This window comes from Procambarus clarkii, chromosome 61 (assembly GCF_040958095.1).
Source record: "Procambarus clarkii isolate CNS0578487 chromosome 61, FALCON_Pclarkii_2.0, whole genome shotgun sequence".
NCBI lineage: Eukaryota > Metazoa > Arthropoda > Malacostraca > Decapoda > Cambaridae > Procambarus > Procambarus clarkii.
The window spans coordinates 13,502,422-13,525,746 of record NC_091210.1 but is presented as its reverse complement, the minus strand read 5'-3'; the positions used below and the strand labels follow the sequence as shown (position 1 = coordinate 13,525,746).

General features: G+C 44.8%; 1 protein-coding gene across 1 annotated transcript in view; it reads left to right on the top strand.

The window, feature by feature from the left end:
- The window catches only part of Glut1 (Glucose transporter 1), a 384,143-nt gene that overhangs the window by 223 nt on the left and 360,595 nt on the right, over positions 1–23,325 (top strand). The window contains exon 1 of the mRNA XM_069307821.1: positions 1–126. This exon is cut by the window's left edge and continues 223 nt beyond it. The gene's annotated coding sequence lies outside the window, so the exon portion shown is untranslated. The remainder of the gene's footprint in view (positions 127–23,325) is intronic.

Here is a 23,325-nt window from a genome sequence, read left to right as displayed (position 1 = left end):
ACCGCCACAATCAATACCCCGCGTGCAATGTTGCAACGTTCACGTGGATAGTGCCCTAACAACCCACCCTGGTCGTTGGAGGGGGACGACTTCGAGCGGCAGGCTAACTAGCATCACCTCCTGAAGGTATGTTTGAGGTTGGGGTGGGTGGCACCGCCCTCATAGGCCCTGTCCGCCCATTACTGCCGCCCACCGCCGCCCACAACCACGTTCGCGACGCCCCGCCTCAGTGTTGCACCCTTGGAGGGGCCGGGGGCGGCTCCCCTAATTCCCTCTATCTGTTTATTGGGTCAAACAGTTCACTAAGTCAAGAGTGTTACACGGTGTGTTGTGTGGGAGCTGTGTGTTGTGTGGGGCTGTGTTGTGTGTTGTGTGGGGCTGTGTGTTGTGTGTTGTGTGGGAGCTCTGTGTTGTGTGTTGTGTGTTGTGTGTTGTGTGGGGCTGTGTTGTGTGTTGTGTGTTGTGTGGGAGCTGTGTTGTGTGTTGTGTGGGGCTGTGTTGTGTGTTGTGTGGGAGCTGTGTTGTGTGTTGTGTGTTGTGTGGGGCTGTGTTGTGTGTTGTGTGGGGCTGTGTTGTGTGTTGTGTGGGGCTGTGTTGTGTGTTGTGTGGGGGCTGTGTTGTGTGTTGTGTGGGAGCTGTGTGTTGTGTGTTGTGTGGGAGCTGTGTGTTGTGTGTTGTGTGGGAGCTGTGTGTTGTGTGTTGTGTGGGAGCTGTGTGTTGTGTGTTGTGTGGGAGCTGTGTATTGTGTGTTGTGTGGGAGTTGTGTGTTGTGTGTTGTGTGGGAGCTGTGTGTTGTGTGTTGTGTGGGAGCTGTGTGTTGTGTGTTGTGTGGGAGCTGTGTGTTGTGTGTTGTGTGGGAGCTGTGTGTTGTGTGTTGTGTGGGAGCTGTGTGTTGTGTGTTGTGTGTTGTGTGGGAGCTGTGTGTTGTGTGTTGTGTGGGAGCTGTGTGTTGTGTGTTGTGTGTTGTGTGTTGTGTGGGAGCTGTGTGTTGTGTGGGAGCTGTGTGTTGTGTGTTGTGTGTTGTGTGTTGTGTGTTGTGTGTTGTGTGTTGTGTGGGAGCTGTGTGTTGTGTGTTGTGTGTTGTGTGTTGTGTGGGAGCTGTGTGTTGTGTGGGAGCTGTGTGTTGTGTGTTGTGTGGGGCTGTGTGTTGTGTGTTGTGTGTTGTGTGGGAGCTGTGTGTTGTGTGTTGTGTGGGAGCTGTGTGTTGTGTGTTGTGTGTTGTGTGGGAGCTGTGTGTTGTGTGGGAGCTGTGTGTTGTGTGTTGTGTGGGAGCTGTGTGTTGTGTGTTGTGTGGGAGCTGTGTGTTGTGTGTTGTGTGTTGTGTGGGAGCTGTGTGTTGTGTGTTGTGTGGGAGCTGTGTGTTGTGTGTTGTGTGGGAGCTGTGTGTTGTGTGTTGTGTGGGAGCTGTGTGTTGTGTGTTGTGTGTTGTGTGGGAGCTGTGTGTTGTGTGTTGTGTGGGAGCTGTGTGTTGTGTGTTGTGTGGGAGCTGTGTGTTGTGTGTTGTGTGTTGTGTGGGAGCTGTGTGTTGTGTGTTGTGTGGGAGCTGTGTGTTGTGTGTTGTGTGGGAGCTGTGTGTTGTGTGTTGTGTGTTGTGTGGGAGCTGTGTGTTGTGTGTTGTGTGTTGTGTGGGAGCTGTGTGTTGTGTGTTGTGTGGGAGCTGTGTGTTGTGTGTTGTGTGGGAGCTGTGTGTTGTGTGTTGTGTGGGAGCTGTGTGTTGTGTGTTGTGTGGGAGCTGTGTGTTGTGTGTTGTGTGTTGTGTGGGAGCTGTGTGTTGTGTGGGAGCTGTGTGTTGTGTGGGAGCTGTGTGTTGTGTGTTGTGTGTTGTGTGGGAGCTGTGTGTTGTGTGTTGTGTGGGAGCTGTGTGTTGTGTGTTGTGTGGGAGCTGTGTGTTGTGTGTTGTGTGTTGTGTGGGAGCTGTGTGTTGTGTGTTGTGTGGGAGCTGTGTGTTGTGTGTTGTGTGGGAGCTGTGTGTTGTGTGTTGTGTGGGAGCTGTGTGTTGTGTGTTGTGTGGGAGCTGTGTGTTGTGTGTTGTGTGGGAGCTGTGTGTTGTGTGGGAGCTGTGTGTTGTGTGTTGTGTGTTGTGTGGGAGCTGTGTGTTGTGTGTTGTGTGGGAGCTGTGTGTTGTGTGTTGTGTGGGAGCTGTGTGTTGTGTGTTGTGTGTTGTGTGGGAGCTGTGTGTTGTGTGTTGTGTGGGAGCTGTGTGTTGTGTGTTGTGTGGGAGCTGTGTGTTGTGTGTTGTGTGTTGTGTGGGAGCTGTGTGTTGTGTGTTGTGTGTTGTGTGGGAGCTGTGTGTTGTGTGTTGTGTGGGAGCTGTGTGTTGTGTGTTGTGTGGGGCTGTGTTGTGTGTTGTGTGGGGCTGTGTTGTGTGTTGTGTGGGAGCTGTGTGTTGTGTGTTGTGTGGGAGCTGTGTGTTGTGTGTTGTGTGGGAGCTGTGTGTTGTGTGTTGTGTGTTGTGTGGGAGCTGTGTGTTGTGTGGGAGCTGTGTTGTGTGTTGTGTGGGGCTGTGTTGTGTGTTGTGTGTTGTGTGGGAGCTGTGTGTTGTGTGTTGTGTGGGAGCTGTGTGTTGTGTGTTGTGTGGGGCTGTGTTGTGTGTTGTGTGTTGTGTGGGAGCTGTGTGTTGTGTGTTGTGTGGGAGCTGTGTGTTGTGTGTTGTGTGGGGCTGTGTTGTGTGTTGTGTTGTGTGGGAGCTGTGTGTTGTGTGTTGTGTGGGAGCTGTGTGTTGTGTGTTGTGTGTTGTGTGGGAGCTGTGTGTTGTGTGTTGTGTGGGAGCTGTGTGTTGTGTGTTGTGTGGGGCTGTGTTGTGTGTTGTGTTGTGTGTTGTGTGGGAGCTGTGTGTTGTGTGTTGTGTGGGAGCTGTGTGTTGTGTGTTGTGTGGGAGCTGTGTGTTGTGTGTTGTGTGTTGTGTGGGGCTGTGTTGTGTGTTATGTGGGGCTGTGTTGTGTGTTGTGTGGGGCTGTGTTGTGTGTTGTGTGGGAGCTGTGTGTTGTGTGTTGTGTGGGGCTGTGTTGTGTGTTGTGTGGGAGCTGTGTGTTGTGTGATGTGTTGTGTTGTGTGTTGTGTGGGAGCTGTGTGCTGTGTGTTGTGTGTTGTGTGGGGCTGTGTTGTGTGTTGTGTGGGAGCTGTGTGCTGTGTGTTGTGTGTTGTGTGGGGCTGTGTTGTGTATTGTGTGGGGCTGTGTTGTGTGGGAGCTGTGTGTTGTGTGTTGTGTGTTGTGTGGGGCTGTGTTGTGTGTTGTGTGGGAGCTGTGTGTTGTGTGTTGTGTGGGAGCTGTGTGTTGTGTGATGTGTGGGGCTGTGTTGTGTGATGTGTGGGGCTGTGTTGTGTGTTGTGTGTTGTGTGGGGCTGTGTGTTGTGTGTTGTGTGGGGCTGTGTTGTGTGTTGTGTGGGAGCTGTGTTGAGTGTTGTGTGTTGTGTGGCGCTGTGTTGTGTGTTGTGTGGGGCTGTGTTGTGTGTTGTGTGGGGGCTGTGTTGTGTGTTGTGTGGGGCTGTGTTGTGTGTTGTGTGGGGCTGTGTTGTGTGTTGTGTGTTGTGTGGGGGCTGTGTTGTGTGTTGTGTGTTGTGTGGGGGCTGTGTTGTGTGTTGTGTGTTGTGTGGGGCTGTGTTGTGTGTTGTGTGGGGCTGTGTTGTGTGTTGTGTGGGGCTGTGTGTTGTGTGTTGTGTGGGAGCTGTGTGTTGTGTGTTGTGTGGGAGCTGTGTGTTGTGTGTTGTGTGGGAGCTGTGTGTTGTGTGTTGTGTGGGAGCTGTGTGTTGTGTGTTGTGTGGGAGCTGTGTGTTGTGTGTTGTGTGGGAGCTGTGTGTTGTGTGGGAGCTGTGTGTTGTGTGTTGTGTGGGAGCTGTGTGTTGTGTGTTGTGTGGGAGCTGTGTGTTGTGTGGGAGCTGTGTGTTGTGTGTTGTGTGGGAGCTGTGTGTTGTGTGTTGTGTGGGAGCTGTGTGTTGTGTGTTGTGTGGGAGCTGTGTGTTGTGTGTTGTGTGGGAGCTGTGTGTTGTGTGGGAGCTGTGTGTTGTGTGTTGTGTGGGAGCTGTGTGTTGTGTGTTGTGTGATGTGTGGGGCTGTGTTGTGTGTTGTGTGGGGCTGTGTTGTGTGTTGTGTGGGGCTGTGTTGTGTGTTGTGTGATGTGTGGGGCTGTGTTGTGTGTTGTGTGGGGCTGTGTTGTGTGATGTGTGGGGCTGTGTTGTGTGATGTGTGGGGCTGTGTTGTGTGATGTGTGGGGCTGTGTTGTGTGTTGTGTGGGGCTGTGTTGTGTGTTGTGTGGGAGCTGTGTGTTGTGTGTTGTGTGATGTGTGGGGCTGTGTTGTGTGATGTGTGGGGCTGTGTTGTGTGATGTGTGGGGCTGTGTTGTGTGTTGTGTGATGTGTGGGGCTGTGTTGTGTGATGTGTGGGGCTGTGTTGTGTGTTGTGTGGGGCTGTGTTGTGTGTTGTGTGGGGCTGTGTGTTGTGTGTTGTGTGGGAGCTGTGTGTTGTGTGTTGTGTGGGAGCTGTGTGTTGTGTGTTGTGTGTTGTGTGTTGTGTGGGAGCTGTGTGTTGTGTGGGAGCTGTGTGTTGTGTGTTGTGTGGGAGCTGTGTGTTGTGTGTTGTGTGGGAGCTGTGTGTTGTGTGTTGTGTGGGAGCTGTGTGTTGTGTGTTGTGTGGGAGCTGTGTGTTGTGTGTTGTGTGGGAGCTGTGTGTTGTGTGTTGTGTGGGAGCTGTGTGTTGTGTGGGAGCTGTGTGTTGTGTTGTGTGGGGCTGTGTGTTGTGTGTTGTGTGTTGTGTGGGAGCTGTGTGTTGTGTGTTGTGTGGGAGCTGTGTGTTGTGTGTTGTGTGGGAGCTGTGTGTTGTGTGGGAGCTGTGTGTTGTGTGTTGTGTGGGAGCTGTGTGTTGTGTGTTGTGTGTTGTGTGGGAGCTGTGTGTTGTGTGTTGTGTGGGAGCTGTGTGTTGTGTGGGAGCTGTGTGTTGTGTGTTGTGTGGGAGCTGTGTGTTGTGTGTTGTGTGTTGTGTGGGAGCTGTGTGTTGTGTGTTGTGTGGGAGCTGTGTGTTGTGTGTTGTGTGGGAGCTGTGTGTTGTGTGTTGTGTGTTGTGTGGGAGCTGTGTGTTGTGTGTTGTGTGGGAGCTGTGTGTTGTGTGGGAGCTGTGTGTTGTGTGTTGTGTGGGAGCTGTGTGTTGTGTGTTGTGTGTTGTGTGGGAGCTGTGTGTTGTGTGTTGTGTGGGAGCTGTGTGTTGTGTGTTGTGTGGGAGCTGTGTGTTGTGTGGGAGCTGTGTGTTGTGTGGGAGCTGTGTGTTGTGTGTTGTGTGATGTGTGGGGCTGTGTTGTGTGTTGTGTGGGGCTGTGTTGTGTGTTGTGTGGGGCTGTGTTGTGTGTTGTGTGATGTGTGGGGCTGTGTTGTGTGTTGTGTGGGGCTGTGTTGTGTGATGTGTGGGGCTGTGTTGTGTGATGTGTGGGGCTGTGTTGTGTGATGTGTGGGGCTGTGTTGTGTGTTGTGTGGGGCTGTGTTGTGTGTTGTGTGGGAGCTGTGTGTTGTGTGTTGTGTGATGTGTGGGGCTGTGTTGTGTGATGTGTGGGGCTGTGTTGTGTGATGTGTGGGGCTGTGTTGTGTGTTGTGTGATGTGTGGGGCTGTGTTGTGTGATGTGTGGGGCTGTGTTGTGTGTTGTGTGGGGCTGTGTTGTGTGTTGTGTGGGGCTGTGTTGTGTGATGTGTGGGGCTGTGTTGTGTGTTGTGTGTTGTGTGGGAGCTGTGTGTTGTGTGTTGTGTGGGAGCTGTGTGTTGTGTGTTGTGTGGGAGCTGTGTGTTGTGTGGGAGCTGTGTGTTGTGTGGGAGCTGTGTGTTGTGTGTTGTGTGGGAGCTGTGTGTTGTGTGTTGTGTGGGAGCTGTGTGTTGTGTGGGAGCTGTGTGTTGTGTGGGAGCTGTGTGTTGTGTGTTGTGTGGGAGCTGTGTGTTGTGTGTTGTGTGGGAGCTGTGTGTTGTGTGTTGTGTGTTTTGTGTTGTGTGTTTTGTGTTGTGTGTTGTGTGTTGTGTGGGAGCTGTGTGTTGTGTGTTGTGTGGGAGCTGTGTGTTGTGTGTTGTGTGTTGTGTTGTGTTGTGTGTTGTGTTGTGTGTTGTGTGGGAGCTGTGTGTTGTGTGTTATGTGTTGTGTTGTGTGTTGTGTGTTGTGTGGGAGCTGTGTGTTGTGTGTTGTGTGCTGTGTGTTGTGTGGGAGCTGTGTGTTGTGTGTTGTGTGTTGTGTGGGGCTGTGTGTTGTGTGGGAGCTGTGTGTTGTGTGTTGTGTGTTGTGTGTTGTGTGGGAGCTGTGTGTTGTGTGTTGTGTGGGGCTGTGTGTTGTGTGGGAGCTGTGTGTTGTGTGTTGTGTGGGAGCTGTGTGTTGTGTGGGAGCTGTGTGTTGTGTGTTGTGTGGGGCTGTGTTGTGTGTTGTGTGTTGTGGAGGGCAGCTGACAGTACCCAGTACCTGTGGAGGGCAGCTGACAGTACCCAGTACCTGTGGAGGGCAGCTGACAGTACCCAGTACCTGTGGAGGGCAGCTGACAGTACCAAGTACCTGTGGAGGGCAGCTGACAGTACCCAGTACCTGTGGAGGGCAGCTGACAGCACCCAGTACCTGTGGAGGGCAGCTGTTGGCAGAGGTAGATTAACTCGCGTTGCAATGGGTAGATAAACCCTTGTTCCCAGGGGGGTAGATAAGTCATGGTGCCAGGGGTAGATTAAGCCGGTTGCCACGGGTAGATATATGCGGCATATATTATATAGATATACAGGTGACATATCAACTTCCCGCTACTCAATAAGCCAGGAGTTCACTTCCACAGTGCCCAAACACTCTGAGCGGCCCTGCCACACCGTCACTCAGTTGGGGAGGGGGTCAGTAGTCACCAGGTAGGGGGGGGAAGGGGGGGTCCGGAGTGCCAGCTACACCGCCAATCACTCTGAGTGGCACCGCTAGTCAGGTCAGGCACTCTCACCCTGTCATCAAGGAACGTGATGTTTGACCCTCAATTTTGACCCAAATTATTCCCTCTAGGATACTCCTGGAGTCTTTGTCAGAGTTCGTGTCAGAGTGCCATATAGTGGCACTATGGTTATTATGGTGCCATATTTAGTGTGTAGTGTCGATTTGGCACTTTTGGTAAAGCTGCGCCCTTCACGGAATATGGCACCATGGCTCCATAGTGTGTGGAAAAAAAACTTTCACTGTATCACAGGATTACAGTCTGTAAAGATCCCCCTTGGCGCGAGGTGGGAGTTAAAGAGAGCAAAATGTCTGTCGAAATTTACAATATTCCAGAACCACAGGGAGTTAGGTAGCAAATGTCGAGAAAGACAGAAATTAAATACCTTACATCTCTCAAAATTTAGGTCAGCAAAGGAAGACTGGAAATTGAACATTATTGTAGACTAGGTAGGTTTCAAAATGAAAGAAATCGACCAGTCAAAAGTTTTTTGACGAGCACATATCCCGTTAAATATATAATGGTAGAAGATACATTTGATGGAGGAAGGGAAGAACGATGCAGGATATATTAGACGGGATATCTTTAAGGAGGATAGGGAGGCAGGGAAGTGAAATACAAGGAGACCAGAAAACAGCACAATGTACCGTAACGGGAAAACCTACACCAGAGTACGTAAGAGGAACACAATGAAGCTTAGCAAGGTACTGTTACCAGGGAGTACGCAACAGTCGCTATCCAACCCGTCCTCTTAAAAATAACGTCAGTTTTGGCTCATATGCGCGCTATGGCCAAATTTGGACGTAATTTGAAATGAAATCGACTCACAAAAGTGACGTACTGTTCCGTTTTCTATTTGAGTCTTCCAGCGTATGCGCAGAGGTTAGAAAAGGACACTTTAAATTAACATTTTTCATAACGTTTTGAAACTTTATGAGAATTTCCTGCCCACCTAACCTATCAGAGGACCCTTAACTTACGGTTGTTGAAAAAATATTCCCAAATTTATTTTCATTTTTTTTTTTCATTTTCAAATTACGTCCAAATTCGGCCACACGGTTAAACGGCCAAAAGCGACGTTCTCTTTAAGAGAACAGGTTGCGCTATCATGATTCACCCCTTCCCTTATCAAATAAAAAAAAACAGGAACAACTTTCCCCAAGGAACAAAAAGAGGTCACTACTTATAGGCAGCGTAAACTGTATGTATTTAACTGTAGATAGAACTACAAATGAAGGGGAAGACTTCAGAAGAATCGAAAAACCAGAGGAGATATGATCACAAGATATCAGATACTGAGGGAATAGACACAGTGGACAAGGAGAGTTCTTTAAATTGAGAAAAGGAGGATATGATGATATAAATGGAATATAGAATCACAAATGAGTCGACAAAAATGCCAGGAAGTTCTCATACCTCATACAGGTGATAGAAGAAGTTGTAGAAGAGAGAATAGTTAAATTATAAGGCAAGAGGTACAATGGGATAGTAGGCTGAGAGGGAGTATACCTGTGCCCCATTGGTAGACCCCCATTCACCCCATAGTAAATGGTAGTTAAGTATTGTTGCTAACTATTAGCTGGCACCTCAGTGCCAAGTACTCAAAGGTACTCACCATGAGTACATCAGTACTCAAGGTGCCACACCATGAGTACATCAGTACTCAAGGTGCCACACCAGTCACGCCCTGCCATAAAATCTATACAGTATTTTAACACCATATTTACCTGAGTTCCACTATCTAGTGGCCTCAACGGCCACAGGAAGCCGGAGGCTTGTCAAAACTCCCTCTGTAGTTCTTGAAGATTTTTTTCAAACTAGGCGCAGCACTTTTCCTCGTGTGGCAATTTGATTAATTTGCCACTATGGCACTTCTACAATGTATATGGCACTCTAGGACCATGGCACCTGCAGGCACCCCTGGCAACAATGGTACAGCTAAGTTAGTGAAGCATTGTGGTGGTGGACCACTTAGTGAAGCATTATGGTGGTGGAACACTATGTTAGTGAAGCATTATGGTGGTGAAACACTAAGTTAGTGAAGCATTATGGTGGTGGAACACTAAGTTAGTGAAGCATTATGGTGGTGGAACACTAAGTTAGTGAAGCATTATGGTGGTGGAACACTAAGTTAGTGAAGCATTATGGTGGTGGAACACTAATTGAAGCATTATGGTGGTGGAACACTAAGTTAGTGAAGCATTATGGTGGTGGAACACTAATTGAAGCATTATGGTGGTGGAACACTTAGTGAAGCATTGTGGTGGTGGAACACTAAGTTAGTGAAGCATTATGGTGGTGGAACACTAAGTTAGTGAAGCATTGTGGTGGTGGAACACTAAGTTAGTGAAGCATTGTGGTGGTGGAACACTAATTGAAGCATTATGGTGGTGGAACACTAAGTTAGTGAAGCATTGTGGTGGTGGAACACTAAGTTAGTGAAGCATTATGGTGGTGGAACACTAAGTTAGTGAAGCATTGTGGTGGTGGAACACTAAGTTAGTGAAGCATTGTGGTGGTGGAACACTAAGTTAGTGAAGCATTATGGTGGTGGAACACTAAGTTAGTGAAGCATTGTGGTGGTGGAACACTAAGTTAGTGAAGCATTATGGTGGTGGAACACTAAGTTAGTGAAGCATTGTGGTGGTGGAACACTAAGTTAGTGAAGCATTATGGTGGTGGAACACTAAGTTAGTGAAGCATTATGGTGGTGGAACACTAAGTTAGTGAAGCATTATGGTGGTGGAACACTAAGTTAGTGAAGCATTATGGTGGTGGAACACTAAGTTAGTGATGTGGGAACCGACCTGTGAGATTTATATTTATTTAACTTATATGAATTTATATTTACGTTAATTTATATACTTCGATAGCAATTTGTATAATGATAAGTGGACTGTATTTCTGCAATAATCTCATAATCTCACAAATCGATCCTCTACACATTAGGGGGGTTTATATTTATATGTATGCAGCCAATCAAACTACAGTAACTACATACATTGAAGAGGTTCCTTATCTTATAGTACAGCAGGTTAGTCCACCAGGTATAACTAGGGTGTAGACACCAAATTATCCTCTTTGAGGCAGCTTCCATCACCCAGTAACTGGTGCACAAAATCTTGCATCCTCGTCTTGACCTGTCAAAAGTGCGCTAGCTGTGAAGCCAGATACCTATATATGACAAGTATATCAGAGAAAACAGTACATGGAACATGAAGACCTGGCTTAATTACCTTTAGTTTGAGGCTTCCACGTGATCTAACCGGGTCAACCCTATATCCTGACATTAATGGCCATAAATGAATGATAAACGGGTTTCGGATAGACACTTAACTTGAATTTGTAGACAGCGTGTTGACAAATGGTACACCTTTGGTTTCCATAACACTACGTCCAAGTAAATTTAACAGGAGCCGAATTTGCTCCCGTGTGAGCCTCTGGTCTCAATATAAACAACAATGGCTACCCTCCCTCCTCCTCTGACGCCTGGCTTACATTGTCCAGATTTCAGAACGTGATAGAAGGGTCACATTTACTCTACTTTAATATTGATAATTAAGTTAATTTATATAAGATGTTTTTATGATGGTAAAGTCCAAAGACTAATGTATTTAAGAATAATTCCCACCATAATAGGTGGTGAATTATAATAGTATGTGGTGATGATATCCCGTTTTCTTTAGACGGTAATTCCACTACAAGTTACGTTTTCTATGGGTAACTTGTTGGTAATACAGCAGAAATTATTATCTGTCTGTATGATATATTAAATGGTGTCGGATTTTCCGACATAATTCCCCAGGGGGCTGCTCACGGGTCGAAGTCCTATTTAGAACAGACGAACACCGATACTCCTCCTTCGAATTATTAGATTAATTTGATGTTAGTAGTTAATAATCACACATTTGTGTGTCTGTTCGTACAGGACGGATGTCCCGTACTAGAGTTGCAGGGGTTAGAAGTCTAATGCGATTTCATTTCCCTGTCAACTCTTGAAAGGCTAATATTCAAGCCTTATTACATATTATTTAACCCAGAAGACTGGATGTGATCAAGTACTACAGTCAAGTATGATTCAGGGACTGCAGTGAGATCAGTGACATTAGATATAACTTGAAGTTTCTTCAGGTAACTGGTCACTGATATATAAACACTGAGGCCCATGGAATACATCTTGATTAAATAATAAATGTATCAAATCAGTCATCAGATTTATTGGGGTTTAATTTAGTTAATTGATTCAGAAGATTGAATAGCTCATCATTAAAGTAAAGTATGGTTCTGAGACTGCAGTGGGTTCAGTGACATTGGTCGCAGTGACTTGTAGCTGTTTTAGGCTACTGTTCACTGATTTGCCACTGAGGCCTCATGAACTCATCTTCAGCTTTAAATGATGATACTAACATCAACCTCTGTTGGTATAGTCAGCTGTAATCTCCTTAGTATAATGCTACTGGAGAAATATAATCAGCTGACAAATTTAGATTTCTACTGGTATTGTTTATCTGCAGGCATAGGTCTCCTCAGGCTTGATACTGGGCCTGAGAGTAATTTACCTCCTGCAGAGTTTAACATGGTTATACCCTGATATTTAGTAGGGCTACCGATGAATCGATGACAATAGTCTGTCCCTACAAGGAGACCGAAGTCGGTGAGGTGATCAGACTTAATATTATCTGCCAATTTTATTCCTCTATTTCTCAGGAATTTGGCTGTTGCTCTCAGACCTTGAACTTGTAGGTCTACTGGTATTTTGTCCACCACAATGGCTTGTACTCGACAGACGTACCTGCCTAAGCGTACTGATGGTTGTACCACCTGGTAGACTTGAGGTCCTGCATCTGTTACAAACCCTGAGATGTTGAATGACATCTGGGCTACAGGCCTTAATTGTAATTCATCTGCCAACTTTTTGGTGATATATGTTCTCTGGGATCCTTGGTCAAACAACCCACGGGTATGGACCTTGGCCCTCTTATTCAGGATGGTAATTTGGGCAGTAGGCAAAGTCGTATTACCTTTAGACTTTGCCGATTGGACACTCTTTGTTTGTTGCACCTTGCAGTACTGTACTGTGGTGGGAATGCTATCTTCCACCTTGGGTCTTGAATACGTTAATTTCGTATATTTGCACAGTGCTGCATGGTGCCTACCTCTTCTACACCTGTTACAGGTGTTGAATTGGGTATCACAATAGTCTATGTTGTGTGACTTGAGACACCTCGAACATCTCCCTAATTCCTGGAGTCGCTCAATACGAGTGTCTCTGGTTGGATAATTAGCACAACGGTATGTTGAATGTTTCTTTTTGCAGAACATACATGTCCCCCAGCCTACTGCACGTTTGGAAGTTACCGGTTTGGGTGAACTAGTAACAGTAGGCTTGGAGGATGCTGCTGCATTGTCAGATTTTCTGCAACTTGATGTTTGAGTAATTGGTTGATGTTTATTTGGGGTGGTTGTTTTACCCTTTAATTGACTATTATTTTCTATTTCTGAAGGCTTGCAAGAGGCTTTAACTTCCTCATTTGCTCGTCGTTTGCTTATGATGGAATGTAAACCTTCAGTGATGTCCTGTACTGTCAGGATGGTGTTATGTTGATGTGCATATAATTCATCTAGTATATCGCTGGACAATTTTCGTTGAAGGACTACTTTGGTCATCCATTCACTAGTAGTTATATCAACCTTAAGTCTGAATGTTCTTAGTAGTGACTCAAACTCCATGCTGAAGGATTGTAATGAGTCAGCAGTCTGATCAGGTTGAGGTAAATCCAGCAATTGTAGTACTAGATGTATGACAGTTTTCTCATTGCCAGCATTATTCCTAGGAGGCTGGACTGGGAAATTAGTGCTGTCGCTATTTTCATTTACATTTTCTACTACTGGTTCAGCTTCACCTCTAGTTTGGAGGCATGTTAACTTAGTAGCTTCAGGTATTGGGTTTTCAGAAACCACAGAGACTGTGGATAAATTGTCTGAAAACTGCTTAATTTCTGGTGGTATATTATTGGGTGAAGATGTAGTGGGTGAAGCTTTACTGGGTGAAGCTTTATCCTTGTTGATTAAAGGATCTAATCTGGCTTTACATTTATTCTCAAAAAGATCCAGATCATCCATAACATTATCTACTTTATTTGATGTACTTGCTATTTGTTCTGATTCAATTATCCTGTGTAAATGTTCCAACCTGCCTTGAGTTTCTTCTTCATATTGTGCTAGGTCAGACAGGAATGGTTCCACATCTTCAACTACTACATCATCGTGGACTTGATTTTGTTAAGATTTCCTATTTGCTTTCAATATATGCAATTGGGTTTGAATCTGCAACAGTGGTATTTTCAACCGATGATAATTAATTACAGGCTCATATAACAACTGTTCATATTGGTTGAGATCTCTTGTTAGTTGGCGTTTGCTTGATATTAAAGCACGCTTTGCTTTCTGTGGATTAGTCATGGTGACTTGTTAATTGAGCACCACTGGCTCATAAATTGTGAGCAAGTACTAATGGTAGCCTAGGGTAAAATTCTGCACTCACTAGGCAATAATCCTACCTCTATTAGAGGTTAGCACTTAAAATTAATACACATTATATATATACAATCATACACACTAATGATTTGAGTGATAAACCAGTGTCACTGGTAGTACCTTTAGGTTAGCTCTTCTATATCACCCTAGGATGGTAGAGACACTAATTAATCACTCAAAGGTGTAATGATCATAAGTAAATTATTATATATACAACTCAATTCGAGTTGATAAAAATTACACCCAAAATAGGGTCTGGACCATTCATTAATGGTGTTAGGTTATTCAATATAGTACAACTGACTATGGTAATAATGGGACAAGGATGAACGATAATAGTTCAACTAGTCAGTGTTAATATCCTACCCTGTTGTGGGTTGGCAATTAGTAAATATTATACTGTGATCACTAGTGCAATATATATTAAATAATTCTCTATTTTGGAGAAATAATATACACAATTATTGATAATAGCCTCTTAATTAGCCTCTATGAAACTTCTAATATTATCTAGAAGTATTAAATATTATTAGTGACCTCGCGAAATAAAGTCCACAAAATTCGTAGATAATCTCTCGCGAAATGTAACACCACGAAATCCGTGAACAATCTTGCGACAGTCACTAATTGGCTGGCTTCTATATTAGCGCTGTCATTTCACGAAATAACACGCCACCAAATATCTGTGGGTGTGCATGAAACCGCTGACGAAGCTGAACTGGGCTGAGGGAGACTCCTGAGCTCCCACGAGGCAACGCCGCTGTCTATGACTGGCTGGCTTTGTTTAAATAACACTGCACTAGTATTTAATGAATCCACTGGTTAACTGGTTCATCCGGTACTAAGATGACCAAATGTGGGTTCAAAGGATCAAATAATCCGTCATCCGGTTCGAAGATGACCAAATAATGTGGGAACCGACCTGTGAGATTTATATTTATTTAACTTATATGAATTTATATTTACGTTAATTTATATACTTCGATAGCAATTTGTATAATGATAAGTGGACTGTATTTCTGCAATAATCTCATAATCTCACAAATCGATCCTCTACACATTAGGGGGGTTTATATTTATATGTATGCAGCCAATCAAACTACAGTAACTACATACATTGAAGAGGTTCCTTATCTTATAGTACAGCAGGTTAGTCCACCAGGTATAACTAGGGTGTAGACACCAAATTATCCTCTTTGAGGCAGCTTCCATCACCCAGTAACTGGTGCACAAAATCTTGCATCCTCGTCTTGACCTGTCAAAAGTGCGCTAGCTGTGAAGCCAGATACCTATATATGACAAGTATATCAGAGAAAACAGTACATGGAACATGAAGACCTGGCTTAATTACCTTTAGTTTGAGGCTTCCACGTGATCTAACCGGGTCAACCCTATATCCTGACATTAATGGCCATAAATGAATGATAAACGGGTTTCGGATAGACACTTAACTTGAATTTGTAGACAGCGTGTTGACAAATGGTACACCTTTGGTTTCCATAACACTACGTCCAAGTAAATTTAACAGGAGCCGAATTTGCTCCCGTGTGAGCCTCTGGTCTCAATATAAACAACAATGGCTACCCTCCCTCCTCCTCTGACGCCTGGCTTACATTGTCCAGATTTCAGAACGTGATAGAAGGGTCACATTTACTCTACTTTAATATTGATAATTAAGTTAATTTATATAAGATGTTTTTATGATGGTAAAGTCCAAAGACTAATGTATTTAAGAATAATTCCCACCATAATAGGTGGTGAATTATAATAGTATGTGGTGATGATATCCCGTTTTCTTTAGACGGTAATTCCACTACAAGTTACGTTTTCTATGGGTAACTTGTTGGTAATACAGCAGAAATTATTATCTGTCTGTATGATATATTAAATGGTGTCGGATTTTCCGACAAGTGAAGCATTGTGGTGGTGGAACACTAAGTTAGTGAAGCATTATGGTGGTGGAACACTAAGTTAGTGAAGCATTATGGTGGTGGAACACTAAGTTAGTGAAGCATTATGGTGGTGGAACACTAAGTTAGTGAAGCATTATGGTGGTGGAACACTAAGTTAGTGAAGCATTATGGTGGTGGAACACTAAGTTAGTGAAGCATTATGGTGGTGGAACACTAAGTTAGTGAAGCATTATGGTGGTGGAACACTAAGTTAGTGAAGCATTATGGTGGTGGTGGAACACTTAGTGAAGCATTATGGTGGTGGAACACTAATTGAAGCATTATGGTGGTGGAACACTAAGTTAGTGAAGCATTATGGTGGTGGAACACTAAGTTAGTGAAGCATTATGGTGGTGGAACACTAAGTTAGTGAAGCATTATGGTGGTGGAACACTTAGTGAAGCATTATGGTGGTGGAACACTTAGTGAAGCATTATGGTGGTGGAACACTAAGTTAGTGAAGCATTATGGTGGTGGAACACTAAGTTAGTGAAGCATTATGGTGGTGGTGGAACACTTAGTGAAGCATTATGGTGGTGGAACACTAATTGAAGCATTATGGTGGTGGAACACTAAGTTAGTGAAGCATTATGGTGGTGGAACACTAAGTTAGTGAAGCATTATGGTGGTGGAACACTAAGTTAGTGAAGCATTATGGTGGTGGAACACTTAGTGAAGCATTATGGTGGTGGAACACTTAGTGAAGCATTATGGTGGTGGAACACTAAGTTAGTGAAGCATTATGGTGGTGGAACACTAAGTTAGTGAAGCATTATGGTGGTGGAACACTAAGTTAGTGAAGCATTATGGTGGTGGAACACTTAGTGAAGCATTATGGTGGTGGAACACTTAGTGAAGCATTATGGTGGTGGAACACTAAGTTAGTGAAGCATTATGGTGGTGGAACACTAAGTTAGTGAAGCATTATGGTGGTGGAACACTAAGTTAGTGAAGCATTATGGTGGTGGAACACTAAGTTAGTGAAGCATTATGGTGGTGGAACACTAAGTTAGTGAAGCATTATGGTGGTGGAACACTAAGTTAGTGAAGCATTATGGTGGTGGAACACTAAGTTAGTGAAGCATTATGGTGGTGGAACACTAAGTTAGTGAAGCATTATGGTGGTGGAACACTAAGTTAGTGAAGCATTATGGTGGTGGAACACTAAGTTAGTGAAGCATTGTGGTGGTGGAACACTAAGTTAGTGAAGCATTATGGTGGTGGAACACTAAGTTAGTGAAGCATTATGGTGGTGGAACACTAAGTTAGTGAAGCATTATGGTGGTGGAACACTAAGTTAGTGAAGCATTATGGTGGTGGAACACTAAGTTAGTGAAGCATTATGGTGGTGGAACACTAAGTTAGTGAAGCATTATGGTGGTGGTGGAACACTTAGTGAAGCATTATGGTGGTGGAACACTAATTGAAGCATTATGGTGGTGGAACACTAAGTTAGTGAAGCATTATGGTGGTGGAACACTAAGTTAGTGAAGCATTGTGGTGGTGGAACACTAAGTTAGTGAAGCATTATGGTGGTGGAACACTTAGTGAAGCATTATGGTGGTGGAACACTAAGTTAGTGAAGCATTGTGGTGGTGGAACACTAAGTTAGTGAAGCATTATGGTGGTGGAACACTTAGTGAAGCATTATGGTGGTGGAACACTTAGTGAAGCATTATGGTGGTGGAACACTAAGTTAGTGAAGCATTATGGTGGTGGAACACTTAGTGAAGCATTATGGTGGTGGAACACTAAGTTAGTGAAGCATTATGGTGGTGGAACACTTAGTGAAGCATTATGGTGGTGGAACACTTAGTGAAGCATTATGGTGGTGGAACACTAAGTTAGTGAAGCATTATGGTGGTGGAACACTAAGTTAGTGAAGCATTATGGTGGTGGAACACTAAGTTAGTGAAGCATTGTGGTGGTGGAACACTAAGTTAGTGAAGCATTGTGGTGGTGGAACACTATGTTAGTGAAGCATTATGGTGGTGGAACACTAAGTTAGTGAAGCATTATGGTGGTGGAACACTAAGTTAGTGAAGCATTATGGTGGTGGAACACTAAGTTAGTGAAGCATTGTGGTGGTGGAACACTAAGTTAGTGAAGCATTATGGTGGTGGAACACTAAGTTAGTGAAGCATTATGGTGGTGGAACACTAAGTTAGTGAAGCATTATGGTGGTGGAACACTAAGTTAGTGAAGCATTATGGTGGTGGAACACTAAGTTAGTGAAGCATTATGGTGGTGGAACACTAAGTTAGTGAAGCATTGTGGTGGTGGAACACTAAGTTAGTGAAGCATTATGGTGGTGGAACACTAAGTTAGTGAAGCATTATGGTGGTGGAACACTAAGTTAGTGAAGCATTGTGGTGGTGGAACACTAAGTTAGTGAAGCATTATGGTGGTGGAACACTAAGTTAGTGAAGCATTATGGTGGTGGAACACTAAGTTAGTGAAGCATTATGGTGGTGGAACACTAAGTTAGTGAAGCATTATGGTGGTGGAACACTAAGTTAGTGAAGCATTGTGGTGGTGGAACACTAAGTTAGTGAAGCATTATGGTGGTGGAACACTAAGTTAGTGAAGCATTATGGTGGTGGAACACTAAGTTAGTGAAGCATTATGGTGGTGGAACACTAAGTTAGTGAAGCATTATGGTGGTGGAACACTAAGTTAGTGAAGCATTATGGTGGTGGAACACTAAGTTAGTGAAGCATTATGGTGGTGGAACACTAAGTTAGTGAAGCATTATGGTGGTGGAACACTAAGTTAGTGAAGCATTATGGTGGTGGAACACTAAGTTAGTGAAGCATTATGGTGGTGGAACACTAAGTTAGTGAAGCATTATGGTGGTGGAACACTAAGTTAGTGAAGCATTATGGTGGTGGAACACTAAGTTAGTGAAGCATTATGGTGGTGGAACACTAAGTTAGTGAAGCATTATGTGGAATATATTTTATAAACAGGTTGCTTGGTCTTGTTAAAAGTTAAGTTTTTGTTAAATGTTGGGGGGGGGGGAGTGTGTGTGTGTGTGTGTACTCACCTAGTTGTGCTTGCGGGGGTTGAGCTCTGGCTCTTTGGTCCCGCCTCTCAACCGTCAATCAACTGATGTACAGGTTCCTGAGCCTTTTGGGCTCTATCATATCTACCTTTGAAGCTGTATATGGAGTCAGCCTCCACCACATCACTGCCTAATGCATTCCATCTGTTAACTACTCTATGACAAATCTTTCTATCTTCTCTGTGGCTCACTTAGGTACTGGGTTTCTACTGGTATCCGCTTGTTCGTATACCACCCGTGCTTAATAGTCTTTAACTACCCTGTTATTTATTCTGAAAATTTTGTAGGCAGTAATCATGTCTCCCCTATCTCTCTTGTCTTCCACTGACGTGAGGTTCAGTAGCCTTTCCTTGTACCTCATACCTTTCAGCTCCGGGACGTCTTAGACTTGTCTTTGCAGCACCTATTCTCTTACAAATTACGGCTCAATTGGCCGTTTGTCCGTATGGCCTAATATGGACGTAATTTGAAAATGAAAAAAAAATTTAAAATAAATTTTGGATTTTTTTTCCAAAACAGTAAGTTAAGGGTCCTCTGGTAAGTTAAGTGGGCAGGAAATTCTCCTAAGTTTCAAAACGTCATGAAAAATGTTAATTGAAAGTTTCCTCTCCTAACTTTTCCGAGTAAGCCAGAGGACTCAAACAGAAAACGGGACAGTACATCACTTTCGTGAGCCGATTTAATTTCAAATTACGTCCATTTTTGGCCATAGCGCGCACACCAGCGAAAAGCGACGTTATTTTTAAGAGCTGTTCTATTACACTTGTTCTATTGGTTGACCTGGTTGTTCTATTACACTTGTGTCTGGGTCTTCTGTCATTTAGGGGGGGGGGGTGTTATATATTACTAGCGATACAATCTTCGTCTTGTTATAGTGCCAATTATGTTGTCTGTCAACCCTTCACAGCCCAGAATAGCCATCTCTTGTTAACTTCAGTCTCTTCTTATCAGCCATTCCTCCTCCTCCCCTTCCTTCCCTCTCTCTCTTTACTGTAGTAAGGAAATGTAGCACAGGCACTACATTTGCTACAATGCCTGACAGTTTAGTTTCTACGGTGTCTATTACATCTGGGGTTTCCTCTTGTGACCTTTCCCCAAGTTTGCTTACTTTATTTGTAATCGCATCTGTGTTTGTGTATTTTACTTCGAAGCTCACTTTCTTCTGTCTATTCTCACTTATTCTCCCGCTCGATATTCATTCCGCTGGTGTAAGAAGTTTTCATATGGCTGAGGCTATTTGAATGAGGTTGTTGCTGCGTGAGGTAGTTAACAGGAGTTCAGAGAGTGCGGCGGGGATAGGGAATAGAGGGGTAGGGAGGGAATAGGATAAGGGGAGTAGTTAGAGGGTTGGGAGGGCAGCGTGGGAATTGGATGCGGTAGGGGGGGGCAAGGAGGGTCTCTATAAGGCTCCTGAAATGCTGGTGAAGGATTCCCCACTCCCCCTTGGGATTGTTGGGCTGGAGACTGGGATTCCCTGTTCCCTCTCTCCTTGTGCCTCTTCCTTGCATCTGCTAACATGTTTTTCTCCCTCCATCAGCATGTCCCCCTGAAAGAATATGTTTCTGAATTCCAGTACATTTAACAGTTTGATCTTTGCTCGAATTTCCTCTTTTGCGACCTCACTCGTGAATGTTGTCGTTATTAGTCGTTTCCTGTCCATATGTTATCACCCAAGCCTGAGAGCCTTTTCTAGACTTGGTTCAGCCCTTCACTTTGTACTCCCTTCAGGATCTGTTACTTTCAGAGTTCTCTTGTGCTTTCATGGCAACTTCCTGTGAAGTAGCTGCTTTCATGGCAACTTCCTATGAAGTAGCTGCTTTCATATCAACTTCCTGTGAAGTGGCTGCTTTCATATCAACTTCCTGTGAAGTAGCTGCTTTCATATCAACTTCCTGTGAAGTGGCTGCTTTCATATCAACTTCCTGTGAAGTGGCTGCTTTCATATCAACTTCCTGTGAAGTGGCTACTTTCATATCAACTTCCTGTGAAGTGGCTGCTTTCATATCAACTTCCTGTGAAGTAACTGCTTTCATATCAACTTCCTGTGAAGTAGCTGCTTTCATATCAACTTCCTATGAAGTAGCTGCTTTCATATCAACTTCCTGTGAAGTAACTGCTTTCATATCAATTTCCTGTGAAGTAGCTGCTTTCATATCAACTTCCTATGAAGTAGCTGCTTTCATATCAACTTCCTGTGAAGTAACTGCTTTCATATCAACTTCCTGTGAAGTACCTGCTTTCATATCAACTTCCTGTGAAGTAGCTGCTTTCATATCAACTTCCTTCACTGCGGACATGGCTTCTGGAGCTCTTCGTTAGCGTTTCCGCTAACGAAGAGCTCCCACTATATGACTCCCACTATAGAATTCCCCATCATTGCTATATCCCCCGGGGGCCTTAACAATATACTGATTAGTCCCCCATACTGGATTACTTTACATGATTTACTCCTGCCTCTCTCCTTTCTCAGTGACCTGTTCTCACTCTTCAAAGTTTTCTTCCCTGAGAGAGAGAGAGAGATAGATAGAGAATTATCAGGGGAAAGCGCCAAGCCATTTCGACTATGTAGCACTGGGAAGGGGTCTGGATAAGGATTTGGGATGGGACGGGGGGAAGGAATGGTGCCCCAACCACTTGGACGGTCGGGGATTGAACACCGACCTGCATGAAGCGAGACCGTCGCTCTACCGTCCACTCCAAGTGGTAGAGAGAGAGGGTAGAGATTCTCTCTCTCTCTCTCTCTCTCTCTCTCTCTCTCTCTCTCTCTCTCTCTGGAGAGAGAGAGAGAGAGAATTAACACTGTCGTGTCGACCTGAGCTTAGACATTGTGTCTGTGGTTTATGGTGGTGCGTGCGTGTGCGTGTGCGTGTGGTGCGTGTGATGGTAGTGCGTGCACTCACAGAGTGACCACAGGGCTCAGAGCAGGACACGCCAGGACTTCCCACATTCCCAGAACTCATAATAAACTTTTCCTTCTCTGAAATGCCTGTCCACTAGGATCACAGTCACTGAGTGCAGGTTCCCAGAGTGCAGGCTCCCAGAGTGCAGGCTCCCAAGAGTGCAGGATCCCCAGAGTGAAGGATCCCAAGAGTGCAGGTTCCCAAGAGTGCAGGTTCCCAGAGTGCAGGATCCCAAGAGTGCAGGATCCCAGAGTGCAGGATCCCCAGAGTGAAGGATCCCAAGAGTGCAGGTTCCCAAGAGTGCAGGTTCCCAAGAGTGCAGGATCCTAAGAGTGCAGGATCCCAAGAGTGCAGGATCCCAAGAGTGCAGGTTCCCAGAGTGAAGGATCCCAGAGTGAAGGATCCCAAGAGTGCAGGATCCCAAGAGTGCAGGATCCCAAGAGTGCAGGATCCCAAGAGTGCAGGAGTGCACCTATCTGCTGTTGAGTAAATTGAAAAATATAAATAAATTATATCTATAAGATTTAAATAATAAAATATTTATTTTTTACATTTTGATGCAAATTAAGTCGACTTGAGTTAGTGAGGGACAGTGAGAGGTGAGTGAGGGCCAGATTCACGAAACAGTTACGCTAGCACTTACGAACCTGGGGGCCAGATTCACGAAACAGTTACGCTAGCACTTACGAACCTGGGGGCCAGATTCACGAAGCAGTTACGTAAGCACTTACGAACCTTATATTAAGCACTTATATGTCGCACCTAGTAGCCATAACGCACTTCTCGGCCTACTATGCAAGGCCCGATTTGCCTAATAGGCCGAGTTTTCCTGAATTAATATATTTCCTCTAATTTTTTTCTTACGAAATGATAAAGCTACCCATTTCATTATGTATGAGTTCAATTTTTTTTATTATAGTTAAAATTAACGTAGATATATGACCGAACCTAACCAACCCTACCTAACCTAACCTAACCTAACCTATCTTTATAGGTTAGGTTAGGTTAGGTAGCCGAAAAAGTTATGTTAGGTTAGGTTAGGTTAGGTTAGGTCGTCGAAAAAACATTATTTCATGAAAACTTGGCTTATTAGGCAAATCAGGCCTTGCATTGTAGGCTGAGAAGTGCGTTCTGGCTACTAGGTACGACATATATATATATATATATATATATATATATATATATATATATATATATATATATATATATATATATATACGGGGTGTCAATATTCTGTGGAGACGGGGTCAATATTCTGTGGAGACGGGGTCAATATTCTGTGGAGACGGGGTCAATAACCCATGGAGGTGGGGTCAATAACCCATGGATGCAGGGTCAATAACCCATGTAGGCAGGGTCAATAACCCATGGATGCAGGGTCAATAACCCATGTAGGCAGGGTCAATAACCCATGGAGGCGGGGTCAATAACCCATGGAGGCGGGGTCAATAACCCATGGAGGCGGGGTCAATAACCCATGGAGGTGGGGTCAATAACCCATGGAGGCAGGGTCAATAACCCACGGAGGCAGGGTCAATAACCCATGGAGGCAGGGTCAATAACCCATGGAGACGGGGTCAATAACCCATGGAGGCAGGGTCAATAACCCATGGAGGCAGGGTCAATAACCCACGGAGGCAGGGTCAATAACCCATGGAGGCAGGGTCAATAACCCATGGAGACGGGGTCAATAACCCATGGAGGCAGGGTCAATAACCCATGGAGGCAGGGTCAATAACCCATGGAGGCAGGGTCAATAACCCATGGAGACGGGGTCAATAACCCATGGAGGCAGGGTCAATAACCCATGGAGACGGGGTCAATAACCCATGGAGGCAGGGTCAATAACCCACGGAGGCAGGGTCAATAACCCATGGAGGCAGGGTCAATAACCCATGGAGGTGGGGTCAATAACCCATGGAGGCAGGGTCAATAACCCACGGAGGCAGGGTCAA